The sequence below is a fragment of the Hypomesus transpacificus genome, chromosome 8, assembly GCF_021917145.1.
Source record: "Hypomesus transpacificus isolate Combined female chromosome 8, fHypTra1, whole genome shotgun sequence".
Classification (NCBI taxonomy): domain Eukaryota; kingdom Metazoa; phylum Chordata; class Actinopteri; order Osmeriformes; family Osmeridae; genus Hypomesus; species Hypomesus transpacificus.
The window spans coordinates 11,833,207-11,852,421 of NC_061067.1; the positions used below are offsets into that span (position 1 = coordinate 11,833,207).

The 19,215-nt window shown below is 46.9% G+C and overlaps 1 long non-coding RNA gene across 2 annotated transcripts; it reads right to left on the reverse strand.

Moving 5' to 3' along the window:
• Window positions 1–12,477: 12,477 nt before the first annotated feature.
• LOC124470396 lies at window positions 12,478–18,772 on the reverse strand. 2 transcript variants are annotated; one of them, XR_006956404.1, is made up of 4 exons: window positions 18,660–18,772; window positions 17,814–17,938; window positions 17,563–17,729; window positions 12,478–12,653 (listed from the first exon to the last, which is right to left on the reverse strand). It is a non-coding gene; the product is annotated as an uncharacterized LOC124470396 (long non-coding RNA). The 2 variants fall into 2 exon arrangements; XR_006956403.1 differs by lacking the exon at window positions 12,478–12,653 and having other exon boundaries at window positions 17,421–17,729.
• Between the last annotated feature and the right edge of the window lie 443 nt (window positions 18,773–19,215).

Below are 19,215 nucleotides of genomic sequence, written 5' to 3' on the forward strand. Positions count from 1 at the left end.
CCCAGGAGACCTGGTAGGATCTTCCCGACAGGTAGGATGAGATCCACTGGAGTGCAGTGCCAGTGATGCCCATCTCAGAAAGTCTGGAGAGCAGGATCTGGTGGTTAACCGTATCAAATGCCGCAGAAAGGTCCAGCAGAATGACGGATGACCTCGAAGCCGCTCTGGCAGACTGGAGGGCAGTGGTGACTGGCCGGTCTTGAAGCCCGATTGATTGGGGTCGAGCAGGTTGTTCTGAGAAAGGAAGTTAGACAGTTGGTTAGATACAGCACGTTCAATTGTTTTAGAGAAGAAGGGTAACAATGAAAACCGGTCTGTAGTTCTGGAGGACGGCAGGGTTAAGGGAGGGTTTTTTGAGTAGAGGGGTAACTCTGGCCTGTTTGAAGGCACAGGGGAAGGTGCCAGAGGTAAGAGAGGAGTTTAGAACATGGAGCAGAAAAGTTATGATAGAGGGGGAGATGGTTTGAAAGAGAGGGGAGGGGACAGGATCAAGGGGACAGGAGGTGGGGCGATGAGAGAGAATGAGGTCAGAGAGCTCTGCCTCGGACAGGGGACAGAAGGAGTTTAGACATTTAGTTGGGTCAGAAATGGAGGGTGAGGGGGTAGGAAGGGTGGGTTTAGGGAACCGACTGCTAATGTCGGCGACTTTTTTCTCAAAGAAGGAGGAGAAGTCGTCTGCTGTCAGGGTGGAGGGAGGGGGTGGGGGAGGTGGGTTAAGAAGGGTGGAGAAGGTAGAGAAAAGTTTGTGGGGGTTTGAAGCAGAGTTAATTTTGTTAAGAAAGTAGAGGGTTTTGGCACCAGTTATGTGAGAAGAGAAGGATTTAAGGAGGGAGTGATACTTATCAAGGTCCAGACCGTCTTTGGACTTGCGCCATTTCCTCTCAGCTGCTCGAAGGGTGGACCGTTCTTCACGAATAACATCCGTAAGCCACAGGCAGGGGGGAGAAGATCGTGCAGGCCTGGTTGACAGGGGACAGAGAGAGTCAAGTGATGCAGTTAAATTGGTTAACAAGGTGTCGGTGGCAGTGTTAGTGGGGTGGGACGAGAACTCGTCAATGGGGGGGAGGGAGGATGTTACAATAGAGGAGAAATGGGAGGAGGATAGGGAGCGGAGGTTGCGCCGGAAAGTTACGAGAGGAGGGGAGGTGGGAGGGGTTGGAGGGAGAGAGACAGACAGAGAATTGGATAAAGTAGTGATCAGAAATGTGCAGTGGGGTTACAGAGGTTAAGTCAGTGATACAGTTACGTGTCAGGACGAGGTCTAGTTGTTTGCCTGCCTTGTGGGTCGCCGGTGTGCTCAGCAGCGTCAGGTCGAAGGAGGTCAGGAGAGACAAGAAGTCGACAGCCTGCGTTCCTTGGAGGTGGATGTTGAAGTCCCCAAGGAATATCAGGGGGGTTCCATCATCCGGGAGGACGCTGAGGAGCATGTCCAGCTCCTCCACAAAGTCGGCTAGCGGTCCTGGTGGGCGATAAAGAACAATTAAGCATGCTTTGATAGGATCAGTTAGCATCACATAATGGTGTTCAAATGATTTGGCAGTCACAGAGAGTGGTGTGGATGTGCACTGGCTAGCTACTCCTTGACCAGTTTCAACTGGTTATCTAACTGCTGACCCTTCTGCTCTGCCCAAGAGACTGATTTTTAGCTAAACTCAATAATGTACTACAGCCTTGATCACTCGCAGACAATGCAGCGCTCTCGAAGTTCTCTTCAGTATGACGCTATACGCTCTCTTTACATAGCTAAATTGTGATTGTCCCATTTAGACCACAGGTAATCCTGAAAAGTTAGAATCCAGATCAGAATTAATATCAAATGGATTACGTGATCCTGGATAGCAGAAAAAGAGATTTCCAAATCTGGATCAGTTTGATCCAGATTAAAACTTTTGAAAAACCGGCCCCTGGGGATCTATATTCAAGTAGAGTCAGATGTATTGTGCTTTACAGATGTGTCCTCTAACCTCTAGGGGGGCGATCCCGTGTGTGACACATGTTAACTTGTGATACCAGACGAATTGATGCCACCGTTTTGAATTAATTAATACTACGTTTTTGTCCTACTCCTCCTACAAAATGTATCAAATATTCACCAACTTTAACACAGATTATCTTCAGACCACAATCACGTTGACATATCATAATAGGACTGAATTACAGCGTTTAAACTTGGGACAAATCTGACAACCGCTTGCCACAGGAAAAACTCCTTATATTTATACGCAGTCACTGAAATCTGATTTCCAGCACTGATTTTTTTTTTTTTTTAAAGTTTATTTGGTCTGCTCATCTTTGTTACATTGATGTGATGGAGACTGCTAACTCATTCAAAGGCCTATTGACAATGTGATTACAACAGTTAAATTATGTGTGTGTGAACTGTATTTAAGACGGGACATTGAGGACCTGATCAGTTCCCAAACTGTCTCTATCTCCACCCAAACAATTTGTGTGTTGCCTGAGGTGTTCCAACTCTCCTGTCCTCGTCCTGACACGTAACTGTATCACTGACTTAACCTCTGTAACCCCACTGCACATCTCTGATCACTACTTTATCCAATTCACTGTCTCTCTCCCTCCAACCCCTCCTACCTCCCCTCCCCTCGTAACTTTCCGGCGCAACCTCCGCTCGCTATCCCCCTCCCACTTCTCCTCTATTGTAACATCCTCCCTCCCTCCCATTGACGAGTTCTCGTCCCACCCCACTAACACTGCCACCGACACCTTGCTAACCACTTTAACTGCATCACTTGACTCTCTCTGTCCCCTGTCTACCAGGCCTGCACGATCTTCTCCCCCCTGCTCGTGGCTTACGGATGTTATTCGTGAAGAACGGTCCACCCTTCGAGCAGCTGAGAGGAGATGGCGCAAGTCCAAAGACGGTCTGGACCTTGATAAGTATCACTCCCTCCTCAAATCCTTCTCTTCTCACATAACTGGTGCCAAAACCCTCTACTTTCTTAACAAAATTAACTCTGCTTCAAACCCCCACAAACTTTTCTCTACCTTCTCCACCCTTCTTAACCCACCTCCCCCACCCCCTCCCTCCACCCTGACAGCAGACGACTTCTCCTCCTTCTTTGAGAAAAAAGTCGCCGACATTAGCAGTCGGTTCCCTAAACCCACCCTTCCTACCCCCTCACCCTCCATTTCTGACCCAACTAAATGTCTAAACTCCTTCTGTCCCCTGTCCGAGGCAGAGCTCTCTGACCTCATTCTCTCTCATCGCCCCACCTCCTGTCCCCTTGATCCTGTCCCCTCCCCTCTCTTTCAAACCATCTCCCCCTCTATCATAACTTTTCTGCTCCATGTTCTAAACTCCTCTCTTACCTCTGGCACCTTCCCCTGTGCCTTCAAACAGGCCAGAGTTACCCCTTTACTCAAAAAACCCTCCCTTAACCCTGCCGTCCTCCAGAACTACAGACTGGTATCATTGTTGCCCTTCTTTTCTAAAACAATTGAACGTGCTGTATCCAACCAACTGTCTAACTTTTTCTCAGAACAAACTGCTCGACCCCAACCAATCGGGCTTCAAGACCGGCCACTCCAGAGACTGCCCTCCTTTCAGTCACCACTGCCCTCCAGTCTGCCAGAGCGGCTTCCAGGTCATCCGTCATCATTCTGCTGGACCTTTCTGCGGCGTTTGATACGGTTAACCACCAGATCCTGCTCTCCAGACTTTCTGAGATGGGCATCACTGGCACTGCACTCCAGTGGATCTCATCCTACCTGTCGGGAAGATCCTACCAGGTCTCCTGGGGAGGCAAACTGTCAGGCCCACGCCAGCTCTCCACTGGTGTCCCACAGGGCTCCGTCCTTGGTCCCCTCCTCTTCTCTCTGTACACCACCTCACTTGGACCAATCATCACCTCCCATGGCTTCTCCTACCACTGCTACGCTGACTACATGCAGCTGTACCTGTCGTTCCTCCCGACCGATCCGGGGATCTCAGCTAGGATTGAGGCTTGCCTCGCAGACATCTCCGCCTGGATGACCGAGCACCACCTCCAGCTGAACCTTGCCAAAATGGAACTTCTCATCATCCCGGACAAACCCTCCATCTCCCATGACTTCTCAATCACCCTGGGATCTGCGACGGTGACCCCCTCATCCTCTGCCAGGAACCTTGGGGTTACCATGGATGACAAGCTCTCCCTCACGGCCCACATTGCTGCGGTCTCCCGGTCGTGTAGATTCACCCTCTACAACATCCGGAAGATCAGGAGATACCTGTCTGAGCACTCCACCCAGCTGCTTGTCCAAGCACTTGTCCTCTCCAAGTTGGACTACTGCAACTCGCTGCTCGCCGGTCTCCCATCATGCGCAACCCGCCCTCTTCAGAGAATTCAGAATGCAGCGGCCCGTCTGGTCTATAATCTACCCAGACGCTCCCACGTTACCCCGCTCCTCATCTCCCTCCACTGGCTACCCATAACGGCCCGCATCAGATTCAAGACCCTGGTATTGACCTTCCGAGCAGTGAACGGGACTGCGCCCGACTACATCAAGTCTCTCCTGCAGCCTTACACCCCCACCCGCCACCTACGGTCTTCTTCAGACAACCGCCTGGTAGTGATGTGTCGTTCGTGAACGATTCGTTCATTTTGAACGAATCCTTATAAGGACTTGGGAGTAACGAGTCCTCTCAACGAGTGATTCGTTCATTTCCCGACTCGGTCTTTCTACGAGTCTTTGGATCATTTTTCACGTGACCTGCATAGGCTCTGTAGCTAGAGGAAACGAACGATTCGTTCCTTTCCCGACTCGGTCTTTCTACGAGTCTTTGGATCATTTTTCACGTGACCTGTATAGGCTGTAGCAAGAGGAAACGAACGATTCGTTCCTTTCCCGACTCGGTCTTTCTACGAGTCTTTGGATCATTTTTCACGTGACCTGCATAGGCTCTGTAGCTAGAGGAAACAAATGATTAGTTCCTTTCCCGACTCGGTCTTTCTACAAGTCTTTGGATCATTTTTCACGTGACCTGCATAGGCTCTGTAGCTAGAGGAAACGAATGATTAGTTCCTTCCCCGACTCGGTCTTTCTACGAGTCTTTGGATCCTTTTTTCACGTGACCCGCATTGTATTTTTTAGTAGAGGAAACAGTTTCCTTATTCCCTTTCGCGTGGCCGCTGTTTTAGTAAGACGTGAATGAATTATATTCGCTCAAGTCATCATACTGACTGGTTTTGTTATTTTCACTTTACATTTACACTTACAGTTTAGTGCAGTGTAATTGTTTGACGTGATAATTAAATGCTAGTGTGATAATACATGACCAAATCATACAAACTCATGATACATTATTTTAATGCAGGAATTTATTTTGAAATAGTATTTGCTGGTGCACATGTCATGCACTAACCTACAGTGGACGTATAGGGGCTATACGTCCTTTGCAGTGGACGTATAGCCCCCAACCCCCCCCCCCCCCCCCCCCCCCTCCTGAAATGAACAAATGACTCGAAAAAAGATTCGTTCATTTTACTGAACGAGATTCAAAGAACCGAATCAGTAAAAAGAACCGAACTTCCCATCACTACCGCCTGGTGGTCCCACCTCTCAAGACCGCCCGGTCCCAGCACAAGCTCTTCTCCTGCCTGGCACCCCAGTGGTGGAATCATCTCCCCACCTCCATCAGAGACACGGACTGTCTCTCCACCTTCAAGAGAAGGCTCAAGACGCACTTGTTCCGGGAGTACAATGGTACTTAGGAATGGTTTGCTGAATCCAACGCTAGTTTCCTCAAGGTTCACAATGACTCTTGCCTAGACTGTTGCTCTTGTTGGTTAGTGGTAGCTGATTTAAACTGTTGTATTCTTCTTTTTTAGTTAATCCTATTTGTATTGCTTTCCTACAGGTACACCTGCACTTAGAGATTAATGTTGTGTAATTTTAACTTGTTTAACTACATGCTCTTATGGTTTCTTCCCTTTAGCACTATTTTTTGGTTTTTCACAATATGTACTTCTTGTTTTTTGACTACCCGCAATGCTGTGGGGCTATCTTGTTGTTATTATCAGTGACCTATGCACTTTGTGAAGCTCTCTCTTGGAAGTCGCTTTGGATAAAAGCGTCTGCTAAATGAATAAATGTAAATGTAAATGTGTTTGCCACTTGGTTGAAATTGGTTTAGGGGAACCACAACTCTTTGTAGCCAGTCAAAGGCAAGTGCAGTCACCTGCTGCGACCCCCTGGTCCAAATATACCTTGGATACCAGTGTGATGATGCAGCTGTTGTTACAGACAACCTTGCACAACAATTTGATATGGTGACATGTATCTGGCAGTCCTCAGGTCACGTTTTATACGAGGCAGGTAAACGAAGTGAAGAGCCCAAAGATGCCTTTCGTTGTTGGCAATAATGATTCCTTCATTTTGTATATAGACATGTAAACAAGGAGTGGTAGACATCCGTTTCAAGTCTTATTGTCAAGTACACAGAACACCACAAAGTCAGACTGGGCACTGACATTTTTGGGACAAGACAATGCAAAGCAACCTGGCATAACATAATACGTACTTAGATTACATCTATGATAAGCTAAAAGAAAAATTATAATTAATTATAAACCTCCTAAATATACAAAATAGTATTCAATATATTAGACCTCTAATACAGATAATGACATATACTAACCTTAGACCTATACTAACCTAAAACAAGTGGGGTACAGTTAGTGCAATATTGTTGGTAGTGTAACCAGTAGCTGAAAGTGACAGTGTGTAAAGTGACTAGTGAGAAATGCATCAATGTAAAGTGGCTAGTGAGAAATGTCCATGTAAATGTTCATTCAGAAGCCGGCGGCCCTTGGATAGAAACTGTTGTCCAGAAGGCAGCGGGGTAGAGACTGAAAGATGGGTGGTAGCTGTCTTTTAGAATCTTGCCAGCTTTCCTGAGGCATCATGTGTGGTAGGTGTCCTGGCTGGGAGCTTCCTGTCGATAATAAACTCAGCAGACCTGACCACACTACTAGGACCTTGCGTTTTTTTTGTCACGCCTCTCCAGACATCGCCCCACAGTCTTCGGACACCAAACTGGGCGACTGTTTCTGAAAACAGGTCCATTACAATGTCACTTCTGTACAGTGGCGGTTCTAGACACATTTTACTGGGGGGGCCAAGGGGGGGGCAGTGTTTAATCACAGGGGCACAAAAAAACGGAAACAAATGATATTTAAACATCAAATACTTTAATTTTGCTTTATTTTAACAAAACTCCACATCAGCTATTGTAGCTATCAGAGCCAATGCTGAAATGTGTAACATAAGTAACATTTGAAATAATATAAAATCACATATTAAAAAAAACAGTATTTTGACCAAATAAAAGGGTGCAACAATGTGTCATTTATATTTATGGAAGCCAGTGCAGTGGTACTGTGAACATTCGAGAGTGATTACTTTAGTATTTGAATAGGCGGAATTCTGGATCAATTGAATTGTTATCAAATATAGATGCATAGATTGCTGTCATGCATAGATTGCTGTAATTTTTATTATAAAAATTGCCATAGTGATATTTGGTTTACTGCTATTCAGAACTTTCGCACTACAGCAACAGGACACGGCGGTTGTGCTGTCTGGCAAAACAGTCCACAAAAACATTAAGATCGAGGGCCTTGGCCCTTCTGGACTCTATACTCAGGACACCGAGATCACTGAGTCTCTCATCAGTAGTGGTCGAGCGCAAGAAGGGGTTTATTAGTTTCAAAGTGGAGAAACTGCGTTCGCAAGAGGCAGAACTTACTGGAAGTGTAACAGCAATCTTGCACAGTCTAAAGAGTTCAAAGAAAACTTCTCTGTATGGCTCAATGAAACGGATCAGCTCAACTGTACTACATGGCTTCTGGATTTCACCTCTCTGTATTTTTCGATCCAAAATGCTCTTAAATTGATGGAGCTGATGCCCGAAATCCTCAATGTTTGCATTATACAAACGGCCAAATGAAAATACAGTGCTGTCCTTTAGAAAGGCATCACTCTGGGGGCTGAGAGACTATGCTTCTCATGAGCTCACAGTTGATATTGGAGAAACGCCTATTCAACTCATTAAGCATGCTGTCAATGACGGGATAGAAAAATGAAGTGCGAAACATATCTTTATCACGTTCTACCTCCCTCTGACCAACAGTGCTTAGTGTGCAGTAGCCACTGAGGCTAGAGCTCAGCTTTTTTTGACGTTTTGCCACTGACTGTGTTGCAGCATCACATTGCTCACAGATATTCAGTGCTTCATCCCAAAAGTTATCAAAGAAAGGCTCCTGCCTGTAGTCTTTCAAAGTCTTGACTAAAGCATTTATCAAGTCAACAGCACTTGACAGATCAACAGTTGGTAACTGTAACATGTCAGACAGCAGCTTTGTCTCCCCAAACAACTTACGCAGCGTAACAAGATGCACAACAAATTCAAAGTCAATCTGAGCCAGAAGACCTTGGGCCTCAACACTTCTCTCACCATGATGTTCTTGAGCCATCTCTTGAAGTAATCGTTTAAGGGCAGGTAGAGTGTCTGTAATGTTACGTAGAGCTAGAAATCGGCATGCCCATCGTGTGTCGCTTAAACGTTGGAGCTCTCTTGTATGGCCATACATTTCTCTTTGCAGAGACAGCCATTTTGGGTGCACATATGAGCCAGATACAAACATATAGAGACTTTGTAACAAACAAAAAAACTCCTCTGTTTCTGGGACATCTTTGACTACATCGACTAACACTAAGTTGAGACAGTGTGCACTGCAATGGATGTAGAAGGCAAATTTAGCCTGTTCTTTGATCCTTGCCTGAACCCCTGAATGCTTACCACTCATAACAGCAGCGCCATCATACGCTTGGCCTACAAGGTTATTTTTGTAGTCTAAACCTAAGCGCTCCAGTGAGTGCACTATTTTGCCAGTAAGGCCTGCTGCTATAGCCTCTTTGCAGATTCAAAATGGAGAAAACTCTCCTTTATAGCCCCATTGTAATAGTACCTGAGAACTAAATAAATCTGTTCTTTTTTTGAAACATCCTTCGTTTCATCTGCCATGATGCTGAATACCTCACTGTTTTTCACTTCCTCTATGATTTCAGACCGAACCATTTCTGCCAAACAACCCAAAACCTCAGTCTGGATGATGTTGCTTGTGTATTTTGCATTGTGTATGGAGGTTAATCTTTTCTTAACAACCGGGTCATGGTTAGCAACTGTGCTAAGAATTTCCCTGAAGTTCCCTTTGTTATTGGACTTCTCAGATTCATCATGTCCTCTTTGCGCTATGTTTTGTGTAGCTGTAAGTAACAGAACTTCCCCAATTGTTTTAATGTATGCACGATTTTCTTGTACTTGTTTAGTGTGTTCTTTGTTAAGGATATCTGCCAGTGTTGCATCAGTTGTAACAGACCTTTGATAATCCCTCCATGCTATCATTGCATACTTGTGCCGATCAGATCTTTCATGTACTGAAAAACCTGCATCTCTCTCAGTTGCTTTTTTCCAGTTCCTAAAGCCAGGTGTTGAGACAAAAACAGTGTCTGGGGCATTTGGGGTGCTAAAATGTCTCCATGCATAACAATAAGTGGAGTCCATCCTAACAGAATATTCAAGCCATGGACGAAGGTCATACCAGTTTGGCCTAAAGCTCCATCTCCTGTCCCCCATCAAAGTGGTTGGGAACATATTCACCTTGGGCTGTACTGCTACATCGTTCTTGGACTTGCTGATATCTGTGGAAAGATGCACAGTAAACTTAGGGCACAACTATTAATAACAGTTATTTACTTAAGTATGCATGTATTATAAAATGTAGTCCAAGAATTTGTTTATTTTTTAAACATAAGAATCACATATCAATGATGCATAACTTTGTGGCAGAGAGCACCATTTTATGGACACACTACTATGAATTGTAATGACGCTGCTTTGCAAATGGCATGTACAAGAACACCTTTTCTACATCACAAACCTGATGGTGTACTTTATCCACATGGATCCACTGGCTGTTCCTCTATCTGTCCCTGCATGTTTTCTTCCTCCACTCCCTCTTCTTCACCTTCTAGAATGTCCCTCTCTGTGTCAGTGCCCTCACTTCCATCACCTGCCTTCCCTGCCTTCTCTCCAACCTCCAACAACTCCTCTGGCTCTCCCTCTTCCAGCGCCCCTTCTCTCTCACGATTTGTTTCTCTTTTTTTATTAACTGGTGCAAAAAAGGCGGCAATGTCCCTTCTTCGTTTCATGACTGTCTGGCAGATGAAAAACAACGTTAATTTTCTTCTTCTTACTTATGTAATTTAACTATCCCTCCCTACTTAACACAGGCTGATACTGTTGATTACTTTACCGAGTTTGCTATGATATTTAAACAAAGCGAGACCAGACATTTACAAACTAGATTTTCTTATCGGAGTGAGGAACAACAGCAACACGGTTACGTGCAAAACAATCACTTTACGAGATGAAATCGTTTTGCTTACCTTAGTCTCTTGCAACAAGACATTAAGTAGGTGCTCTCTTGACTTGTTACTGCCGTTCTCATTCTCACCTCGCATGTGATGAGGCAAGGCAGTGTTTGGATGCGTCGCCCTAGTCACAATTAGGTCACATTAGTTCCGCTTTTGGCGCTAGCGCAGAAAATCGTAATAACTTTTCGATTTTTTTTAATTTTAATTTTATTTTTCTGTCAGCTCAGGGGGGGCCACAGGGGGGGCCGGGGACATTTCTACAGGGGCCCTGGCCCCTGTCGGCCCCCGTGTAAAACCGCCCCTGCTTCTGTAGTTGTTAGAAGCTTTCAGGAAAACCACCAGTCGGCTGAACCCATCAATTCCTCCATGGATTACAATCTTCCACCTAAGAGAGTAAGGATGGAAAAATAAAAGATTTCACTTGCACATCTGATTTTATAAATAACAAAAAAATATGAATGGCTTGAATGCAGCTAAAATTATTTGTATACATTTCTGTGCAACATGTTGGGCGTTTAGAAAAGTCCTAAACTCTATTGCATTCATGTGAAGTTGAAAATCTTATTTTAAATTCAAAACTCATAAAATAATCAGCTTGTCATTGGCTAGGGATACAGTTAGGGCAAATTAATGAATCACAGTAAAACAAGCCACTTACTGTATGAGCTTGTGGTTGCCATCAAGATGCCACAGCGAATTTGACCCTGCCACTCAATGTGTTCTCCTCCGAAGCCTGTGGGACATACCCCGAATAGCAGCACCTTCAGATCAAGTGCATCATCTGGGGTCTCATTTATAAAACTGTGCGTAGGATTCTTACTAAAAGTGTACGTACGCCCAAAAGCCTAAAATGGCGTACGCATACTAAAATTCAGATTTAGAAAACTATGCGCACGCACACCTGTACGCAATGTTCCCTTTATAAACCACAGATTAGTGCGAGTACGTAAATCAACATTGTACCCCGCCCTAAACATGGCCATTTTTAACCATAAATGGTCAATGCAAAGCACCTCATGAATACTAATCTACTATATTAATGGCCCTAATCTCATGACCCTGATTGTTCTTGAATCATGGCGAACAAAAAAACAAAAAAGAGAAAGTTCTCGGACACAGAGATTGAGGTTCTTGTAGGCGAGGTGGAGGCCCGAAAACCGACATTATTTGGTGGCCACAGCAGTGGAATCACAAATTTAAAAAAACTATGCGAGTGGCAGCATATTGCGGCTGCCGTCAACGGTGCCAGTGGGAGAGAGCGCAAAGTGGCAGAACTAAAAAAAAAAGTGGTCCGATCTGAAGGTTAAGTATACATCTTTGTATTCCTTTACTGACATTTATTTGTTGCGTGTGTATTTGAAGAGGTGTTAGTTAAATGTGCTCATTTGTGCAAAAGAAATAATCTCATTCATTCATTCCAGGTAGAGGCAAAGAGGAAACTGTCCTCCCACCGCCAGAGTGTGGCCGCAACTGGTGGAGGCCCAAGCACACCTGACCTATCGCCAATTGATGAAAAAATTGCTGCCATAATTGGCGAGGTCCGTGTGTGCGGGATTGTGTCGGAGAAGGAGGGAGACACCAACGCGACCACTGAGGAACAAGGTAAACAGTTTTATTGTAGGCCTAAAGCGTGAATCCAGCTAATCAAATGTTTTTTCCCCAGTCCTTCCAGAGTCTGGAGCAGTGGGCAGGAGGTTCCCGTCGAGGAGAGTGAGGGGTCCCCGGCAGACCAGTGTTTGGCTCCAGTCAGCGGTGCACCTCGTGCACATGGCAGTGGTCGGGTGCTCACTGACGCCGTCCTTCACCTGCAGCAAGACACGATCAACGCAATTAATAATGTGTCGAGCGAGCTACAGCAGATGAGGAAAGTACTTAAAGTAAGAAATTGCTCAAATATTCAAAAATGTTGTTGCAAATTGAAACTTGATAGTTGTCTTTCTTACAAACGCCGCATGACATCCTCACGTATTCTTGCGGAGAGGGATACCGTTCCTCAGTGCCCCATTGTGCAGAACACCACACGCCCTAATTATGGCGTACACCTTTGCCGGGTGGTACAGCAGTCTGCCACCATCGGCATTTCAGGAGACCGATGGCACGCTCCACGACCGAGCGCGCACGAGCGTGGACCTCGGTGTAGCGCAATTCCTCTGCGCTCTGCAGGTTCAAAAATGGGGTAAGAAGCCAGCGTCTGAGGGGGAATCCACTGTCACCTACAGGTTATAATTGATACATAATTATAGTCAACATCAAGACAAATGGTTACCATTTCTAAATGCTAACTCACCAATAAGCCAGCCACCAAGACCTGCGCCTGCCTGTAGTCTGTTCCCTACACTGCTATTTGTCAGTATAAAGGAATCATGTGTGGAGCCAGGCCAGCGTGCCACGATGTTACTGAGGACCATTTTGGAGTCACACATGACTTGCACATTAATTGAATGGACATGCTTTCTATTAACGTAAGCATATTCGTTTACACATGAAGCCCTTATGGAAATATGAGTGCAGTCAATTGCGCCGATTACATTCGGGAAATCGGACATTGCTGCAAATTGCATTTTAATTTCGGCCTGTTCTTGCACAGTGTAGGGAAACTTGATGTATCGACTACCCATTTTAATAATGCCTTCCAAAACAGCCGGCATTATGGCACTCAGGGACGGCTGCGATATACCAGACCTATAGGATGATATACAATTAGATTATATCCAGACAAGCCTTAGTGTTTGTGATTCAGTACATAGATCCAAGAGCAAAGCTCTAGGGAATCTAAATTGGCGTATTAGCCACTCATCATGGGCCAGTAAAACATTACGGTCCCCGAATACTCTTTCTCTCCTGATTCTGCCATTGGCGTAGTCCTCCAGCAGTGCCAACAGTGCCATCATGCAATATTACGCACGGGGTCCCGCAGACTTTATGTGACTACAATCCTTGTGATTGTTAGCACCTTGTTGAAGTCTCAGCATCAATTAGGCTTACTGGTATCCCCCACCCCGAGACATAATTGGAAAAAAGCGTAATAGGTTGGCCCTTAACACACGTTTCTTCATGACGGTTTTGTTATGAATTAATGTTTGGACTGATGAGGACGTAGAGTGACTCTGAATTTTGATTTAAAATTTGAGTTGGACTGTACAAGGTGTTTATGGAACAATTATCACTCAGTACAAGCTCAAATAATACTGCTGGATTAAAGCTTCATGATAATGATGAAATTTTGTAAAAAAAAACGTGTGTGAGAAAAACAAAATATATAAATATTACGAGTAATCGTTCTTCCCGCATTTACTTTCTGCAGTCTGACTACAGTACGGTCATCTGCGTCGCCAATTCCAACTGTTTCCAAATGTGGGTAGGCCTACGGGAGGGTTAGAGTTTGCGTGGAGGACCGCACATTCTCCCGTCAAGTTAGTTTTTTATAAATCACAACCATTGCGTGGAAAGTGGCGTGCGTATTTTCAGCCCCGTTTTGTGCATACGCAAGCTTTATAAATGAGACCCTGGTCTGTGTAGCGACCTCTAAAAGATAAATTTGTACTGTCTATGGAAGACAATGTATACATATTAGAACTTAGATACATTTTTTACATTCATCCCTTGTGGTAACTCTAAACAAAATAATGTGTTAAAGGAACAGTGACAAGGCAGCTATGTGGTACATGCGCATGATAGTTTTTTTTCTCCAAAGATATGGGATATGAAAGAGTTCTATCACAGTATATCAATTTCTTTATGAAATGTATAGAAAGGGTAATTCTGCAGTGTTTCATGTGCTTTGTTGTTGTCGTCGTCATCCACCACTTATCCGGGGGTCGGGTCGCGGGGGCAGCAACCTAAGCAGGGAGGCCCAGACTTCCCTCTCCCCGGCCACTTCCACCAGCTCTTCCTGGGGGACCCCGAGGCGTTCCCAGGCCAGCCGAGAGACATAGTCCCTCCAGCGTGTCCTGGGTCTTCCCCGGGGCCTCTTCCCAGTGGGACGTGCCCAGAACACCTCACCAGGGAGGCGTCCAGGAAGCATCATGATCAGCCCTTCCCAGATGACCAAGCTTCTTACCCTATCTCTAAGGGAGAGCCCGGACACCCTGCGGAGAAAGCTCATTTTGGCCGCTTGTATTTGCGATCTCGTTCTTTCGGTCACTACCCATAGTTCGTGACCATAGGTGAGGGTAGGAACGTAGATCGACTGGTAAATAGACAGCTTTGCCTTTCGACTCAGCTCCTTCTTCGCCACGACGGACCGATGCAGAGCCCGCATCACTGCAGACGCCGCACCGATCCGCCTGTCAATCTTGCGCTCCATTCTTCCCTCACTCGTGAACAAGACCCCGAGATACTTGAACTCTGTGCTCTCTCTTGGAAGTCGCTTTGGATAAAAGCGTCTGCTAAATGCATAAATGTAAATGTAACTCCTCCGCTCCGCTTGGGACAAGATCTCCTCCCCGACCCGGAGATGGCACACCACCCTATTCCGGTCGTTAACTACGGCCTTAGATTTGGAGGTACTGCTTCACATTCGGTTGCAAACCGCTCCAGTGAGAGCTGAAGGTCGCGGCCCGATGAAGCCAACAGGACCACATAATCTGCAAAAAGCATCCACCCGATCCTGAGGTCACCAAACCCCCTCAACGCACTGGCTGCGCCTAGAATTTCCGTCCATATAAGTAATGAACAAAATCGGTGACAAAGGGCAGCCCTGGCGTTGTCCAACCCTCACCGGGAACAAGTTCGACTTACTTCCGGCAATGCGAACCTAACTCTGGCACCGGTCGTACAGGGACCGGACAGCCCCGATAAGGGAATCCGGTACCCCATACTCTTGGAGCACCCCCCACATGATCCCCAGAGGGACACGGTCGAACACCTTTTCCAAATCCACAAAACATGTGTAGACTGGTTGGGCAAACTCCCATGTACGCTCCAGGACTCTACGGAGGGTATAGAGCTGGTCCACTGTTCCACGGCCAGGACAAAAAAACACATTCCCGAATCCGAGGTTCGACAATCCGACGGACCCTCCTCTCCAGGACCCCTGAATATACTTTCCCAGGTAGGCTGAGGAGTGTGATCCCCCTAAAGTTGGAGAACACCCTCTGGTCCCCCTTTTTAAAGAGGGGAACCACCATCCTGGTCTGCCAGTCCAGAGGCACTGTCACCAATGTCCACACGATGTTGCAGAGTCGTGTCAACCAAGACAGCTCTACAACACCCAGAGCCTTAAGGAACTCGTGGCGGACCTCATCCACCCCAGGGGCCCTGCCACCTCGGCGACCTCAGCCCCAGAGATAGAAGGGCCCCCCCGATGTCCCCAGACTCTGCCTCCACATCGGAAAGCGTGTTGGTGGAATTAAGGAGGTCTTCGAAGTATTCCTTCCACTGATCCAGGACGACCCCCGTCGAGGTCAGCAGCGCACCATCCCCACCGTATACAGTGTTGACAGAGCACTGCTTCCCCCTCCTGAGTCGCCGGATGGTGGTCCAGAACCTTTTTGAAGCCGTTCGGAAGTCATTCTCCATGGCCTCGCCGAACTCCTCACATGCCCGTTTTTTTGCCTCTGCGACCGCCAAAGCCGCGTTCCGCTTGGCCTGCAGGTACACATCAGCTGCCTTTGGAGTCCTACCGGCCAATAAAGTCCGATAGGCCTCCTTCTTCTGCTTGACGGCATCCTTCACCTCCGGAGTCCACCACCGGGTTCGAGGGTTACCGCCGCAACATGCACCGACCGCAGCTCCGGTCAGCCGCTTCAACAATGGAGGCCCGGAACATGGCCCATTCGGACTCAATGTCCCCGGCCCCCCCCGAGACATGATCGAAGCTGTCCCGGAGGTGGGAGTTGAAGCTCCTTCTGATGGGGTTCTGCCAGCCGTTGCCAGCAGACCCTCACATTACGTTTGGGCCTGCCAGTCCTCCACCACCATCGAAGCCAACTCACCACCAGGTGGTGATCAGTTGACAGCTCCGCCCCTCTCCTCACCCAAGTGTCCAAGACATGCGGCCCCAAGTCCGATGGCACGACTACAAAGAGACCTCGGGTGTCCTGGTGCACATATGGACACCCTTATGCTTGAACATGGTGTTCGTTATGGACAGGCCACCGCTCGGGTTCAGATTGGGTGGGGCCGTTCTTCCCAATCACGCCCCTCCAGGTCTCACTGTCATTTTCCACATGAGCATTGAAGTCCCCAAGGAGGACGAGGGAATCTCCGGGAGGAGCGCCTTCCAGCACCCCCCCCCCACCCAGAGACTCCTAAAAGGGTGGGTACTCTGAGCTGCCGTTTTGGAGCATAAGCACAAACAATAGTGAGGACCCGTCCCCCCACCCGAAGGCGGAGGGAGGCTACCCTCTCGTCCACCGGTGTGAACCCCAATGTATAGGCGCCGAACCGAGGGGAAACAAGTATTCCCACCCCAGCTCGATGCCTCTCACCAAGGGTAACTCCAGAGTGGAAGAGAGTCCAGCCCCTCTCAAGGAGAGGTTCTAGAGCTTATGCTGTGCGTCGAGGTGAGGCCGATTAGATCTAGCCAGAATCTCTACCTCGTGCACCAGCTCAGGCTCCTTTCCCGCCAGCGAGGTGGCGTTCCACGTCCCTAGAGCTTGCTTCTGCAGCCGAGGATCGGACCGCCAAGGTCCCCGCCTTTGGCTGCCCCCGTCTCACACTGCACCCGACCCCCATGACCCCACCTGCGGATGGTGAGCCCACTGGAAGAGGGTCCCACGTTGTCTCTTTGGGCTGTGCCCGACCGGGCCCCATGGGAAAAGGCCCGGCCACCAGGCGTTCGCCATCGAGCCCGGCCTGGCTCCATGGGGGGGGGCCCCAGTGACCCGCTTCCGAGCAGGGGCAACTGAGAACCATTGTTTGTTTTCTTCATGGTAGGTTTTTGAGCCACGCTTTGTCTGGTCCTTCGCCTGGAACTTGTTTACCTTGGGTGACCCTACCAGCCCCCGACAACATAACTTCCAGGATCACTAGGACACGCAAACCCCTCCATCGCGGTAAGGTGGTGACTCAGGGAGGGGATGTGCTTAGTAAATAAACAAAATAATTGTGTAGGGCTCAGTGAGAAAGGGGTCACATTATTCAGATCTCTCCTGAACTAGTCCTTCAATTGACACATACCTTAACCGTCGGTTCACTGTTATTCTTGAGACACCCAAGATCTCCGTAATCTGTTCTAGCAGAGAAGTTAAAGGACAACAACAACTGCAACTGCTCTTGGGCGATTTGGTAGATCGGCCTTTCTCCAGTCTGTCCTCCCATTCGAGATACGGTGAAACCAGAAGCAACTGCAGTTCAAAAGAAAAATGTTAGAGGCATCATGTTTTGAATCTCGCTTCTTCAGATTAGGTTTAATCTGACAAGTACATTACCAGGTTGTTGTTGATCGTTGGCTTCCCGAACTAACTCGCTAATGAGCAAAAGCATCTCATCCACCACTCCAGATTGAAGCATTCGCCCTCTGCTCCAGCGAACGCTTGTCGCCATTATCTCTAACCTGTTAGCATGACAAAATATATTAGTGGTAGGCTAACTAAAACAAAGCTTGTTTAAACAACTCTGAGATTGCTGGCTTCAGTAACATAATAATCGCATTCAGTTACGCAATTTTCAAAGCCTTAAGGCTTTAGGTACGTTTTTACGGACACGCACACAGGGAACGCCCTCTCCGTCAAGGAACTCCCTGTCCGTGCCCTCTCCAAACCCCTCGGAGAGCTCTGCGTGCACCTCCTGATTTTCCTGACTATCCGTCTGTTGTCATTTTACGGATACCCCTTAGCTTTGATTGGTCCGTATTAAGAACTGCTTAAGTCAGGGGCGGGGGCGGGGTTGCCGTGACCAACAAGATAACAGAATCCTTTTGACTGCCATTATTGTACGTTTTTACAATCCATATTTCAGCTAAACAGTACATGTAAATCAGCATCTGCATTAAAATGTGACGAGAAATGGGCAGTGTAGTTGCTGAAAATTTGCTTATTTTATTGATGAAACGGCTAATTTGCTCTGACTTTTCGATAACCTAGCTCGGGGAAGTTGGAGAAGTATAAATCGGCCTCTAAGGTCTAGTTTAGTAGCGTTAATTTGATCTTGCTCATTATTAAAGAGTTAGCACTACAAGTGTGTTGACGAGAAGTCAAGAACCGAGGAGGACAGGACTAGCCAAACAGCTATACAAAACAAGTAACTTGGTTTAATGTTGCTAATTGATACCTTACCTGGTTAGAACAGAGTGTATGGAATCCTGGTCATCTGAAGATAAAAGTCGAGTACATTCTTAAAAAGTCTGAGCACAATTGTTTAGAAAGTTTGTGGTCGTCATTTTCTGAGATTTGCCTCCACCAGAATTCGAAATAACACACAACGTTGTCTTCTTCTTTGGTTCTTTTAATGGCGGTTAGCAAACAAGGTAGGCCCTATAGGTGCATCACCGCCACCTACTGGACTGGAGTATGATACCGAATAAACCGCACAAGTGGCTCTCCCCCACACCAATGGACTGTCCCAAATACTAAATGATAGCTACTTAAGAGCCCACATGGTCACAGTAGGACTACGACGTACAGCCTAGCGCAGACACTACGTAAAAAGGGGGGTGGCTATGTTGAAGCCAACCAATAGCATGGAAGCATAGATGGTCTAAACGTGTACAGACGTCAAAAACGGCAGTGTACAGACGTCAAAACGTGTACAGACGTAAAAATCGGACGTGTACAGACGTTAATTTGACGTCTGTACACGTTAAAATGTAACGTCTGTACATGAACAACAATT